Raw genomic sequence first — 3,433 nt, 5'->3', positions numbered from 1 at the left:
AAATAAACATGTGACTTGTTTTATCATCTTAAGACAGGTCATTAATACCCAAGAAGAAAATGCTGATAAATGAATTAATTCAGGTCTTATTTGCAATTCTATAGTAAACATCTATCACGTAATTGTCTTCTGAAATATTATTATCTGTTAGTGAATTTCAATGACCTTAAATTTCTATAAATATTCTAGGACAGATGTAATTAAATATGTAATAATCAGTTCTTTAATGTCTGCCTACTAGACAATAAGGAAAGAGAAATGCTTGCCTTTATTATTCCTGAGCACTCAATGTGTAGTGTTGAATGAATGAATAAATAAATGATTGATTGATTTATTATATATGATAAAGTCTGATTTAAGTCAAAATTTCCACCCACTGATAATATAGCATTCTATATCAAGTTTATTCTTCAGAATAGAATGATATGCAGCTTTATGTCACATAATTGTTCTATGGCTTTTTCTGCTTCAATCAGGTGATCCAGAATATGTTCACATAATTTTTAAGATTTTCATCAAAATTAAAGCACAGAAACAAAATCATCTGGAGAAAAATTGAAGATCCACAAGAATATAGGCACAGACTCCCAGAAGTCAGCCAATGCAAGCATGGAAAATACAAGAAGAGATAGTTCATAGTTATAATTATTGAAACTGAAAACAACAACAAGCCAATAAGAGAGATACTTGAAAAACATCACTGCTCCCCAAATTAGTATAGCCATTATGGAAAACAGCATGAAGATTCCTCAAATAATTAAAAACAGAATTACCATATGATACAGCAATCTTACTTCTGGGTATATACCCAATGGAAATGAAATCAGTATCTCAAAGAGATATCTGAGCTATCACACTAATAGCAGTATTATTCATAATTGCCAAGATATGGAAACAACTTAAATGCCCATCAACAAATGAATAAATAAAGAAAATGTGGGATAGCCAAGATATGGAAACAACTTAAATGCCCATCAACAAATGAATAAATAAAGAAAATGTGGGAGATAGATATAGATATAAATAGATACATAGAAAGAGATAGTTATACAAGGGAATATTATTCAACCTTAAAAAACAAGAAAATCCTATCATTTGCAACAACATGGATGAACCTGGAGGATATTATTCTAAATGAAACAAGCCAGGCATAGGAAGCCAAATATTGTATGATTTCACTTATATGTGAAACCTAAACAATTTGAACTCATAGAAGCAGAGAGTAGAATGGTGGTTGCCATTAGTTGAGATGGGAGTGGGGGTACGGAGAAGGAGACAAGATGTTGAGCAAAGGATACAAAGTTTCAGTTTTGCAGGATGAATAAATTCTGGAGATCTAATGTACAACATGGGGACTAGAGTTAATAATACTGCATGGTGTACTTGAAATTTGCTAAGAGAGTGGGTCTTAAATCACATTGAGTAGTAATCAAGTACTCAGCCATTTGTAAGATCAACCCTGCAGTATAAACCATAAATACATGATAGTGCACAAGGTTTACAAACACCCACGCACAATAAATATATTTGTATGCTTAAAGAGAATGGCTTGCACTTAATCTCTCCCTGCTTTCTCCAACTCTCCTGTATATATGTGAAGGATATACTCATTTCTTTATCATATGAAAACCATCTCTCACTCATATAGTAGACACACCCACTAATGGCATCATCTGCTTAGTCTAATGAAAGAGTGGCTTGTGAAAAATATAGGGTAGAAGAGGAGAGGAAAGGAAATATCTATTGAGTTCCTACCATGTACAAATAACTACAATGATTACTTTTGTCTAAGTAATTCTGAAAGGAAAGCAAGAGCTCTCATTCAAGCCGACTATATAAATAAACTATTAGTAGCCTTTCTATTCAAATTTTGTTATCCTTTGCCCTGTTCTAAAAATACTTTCCTAGGGAGTCATGACCCTGGTCCACTTCGGGAACTGCTTCGCCCTGGCCTACTTCCCCTACTTCATCATGTACAAGTGCAGTGGCCTGTCCAAGTACAACACCTTCTAGAAATGCGTCCAGGCCAGGGTCACCTATCTCTTTGTGCAGCTCTGCAAGATGCTGTTCCTGGCCACTTTCTTTCCCACTTGGGAAGGCAGCATCTATGACTTCATTGGGGAATTCATGAAGGCCAGCGTGGGTGTGGGAGACCTGATAGGCCTAAACCTTGTCATGCCCTGAATGCCTGCAAGGGGGAGTACAAGATCATGGTTGCTTCCCTGGGCTGAGCCATCACTGAGCTCATTATGTCCCACTGCATCCCCCTCTGGGCTGGAGCTCAGGGCATTGGGTTTGACTGGAAATACATCCAGATGAGCATTGACTCCAACATCAGTCTGGTCCATTACACCGTTGCATCTGCCCAAGTCTGGATGATAATATGCTATGACCTGTACCACACCCTCCAGCCAGCCATCCTCCTGCTGATATTTCTTAGTGTCTACAAGGCTTTTGTCATGGAGACCTTCATCCACCTCTGCTCCCTGGGCAGCTGGACAGCACTGCTGGCCCGAGCAGTGGTAACAGGGCTGCTGGCCCTCAGCACCTTGGCCCTGTATGTTGCCGTTGTCAACGTGCACTCCTAGGCTCAATGTTCCTGACATTGACATACCCTTTCCGTGCCTCTCTTCAGGTTTTAGTGAAGTAAACAGTATTTGGAAAGTGAAAAATATAATAATGATAAAAAAAAAAATAAAAGTACTTTCATAGGTGACAGAACAAAGCCTATAATCACAGTTTTGATAAATACAAGCCCACCACATCGCAATGTCAGGGTTCATACAACTGGTCATCAATGCAACGAGAATCAGGACATGCCCATGGGATTCTTAAAACAAGTCCATGATGGTTTCTGAGATCTAACTTTGCGCAATAAAGAGAGATGAGATGCTAGCAAAGTTAGGGCTTATGGTAAGAATAGTTAAAAAGACAAAAGTTAAACTGTACTGTGTAACAGAAAAAGTATTTATAATGGCACATCACATGCCAGTGAAAGACACTGCAGTTTTTTAAAACAATGAACCCAGCTGTGTTGAGCTAGGCTGAATATGTATACTAACAAAATTAAAATTTCTTCATGGTATCTTAATAAAATTGCTCCTGTACAAATAAATATTACATAGCAATAGATAACTGGTACAGAAAAGAACATGCGTAAAAAATATAGTTTATACTAATACTAAAAAGAGATTTTTTAAATAGGCAAAGAATATGTAATAAATAAATAATAAAATTTTAATAAGCTAAAGATTTCAGCATTTCAGATGAAAAGACATTGCTTGTACCAAGCAAAATTAACGAAAAGAGAGCACCCTAAATATATATCATTGCATTTTTTTTCTTTTCTAATTTTAAAAATAAAGAAAAATACTAGATATTTAAAGGGAAAATATTACAATTCAAAAATCAACCCATCCAAACTATTATTCTC

General features: G+C 36.0%; 1 pseudogene; it reads left to right on the top strand.

Annotated features, from left to right (window-relative positions):
• The first annotated feature begins 1,914 nt into the window (after nt 1-1,914).
• On the top strand, nt 1,915-2,591 carry LOC103604554 (annotated as a pseudogene).
• Nucleotides 2,592-3,433: the final 842 nt, after the last annotated feature.

The sequence above is a fragment of the Galeopterus variegatus genome, unplaced genomic scaffold, assembly GCF_000696425.1.
Source record: "Galeopterus variegatus unplaced genomic scaffold, G_variegatus-3.0.2 Scaffold5225, whole genome shotgun sequence".
Taxonomy (NCBI): Eukaryota; Metazoa; Chordata; class Mammalia; order Dermoptera; family Cynocephalidae; genus Galeopterus; species Galeopterus variegatus.
Note: the sequence above shows the minus strand (reverse complement) of the source record. Positions and strands in the feature narration are given on the sequence as shown.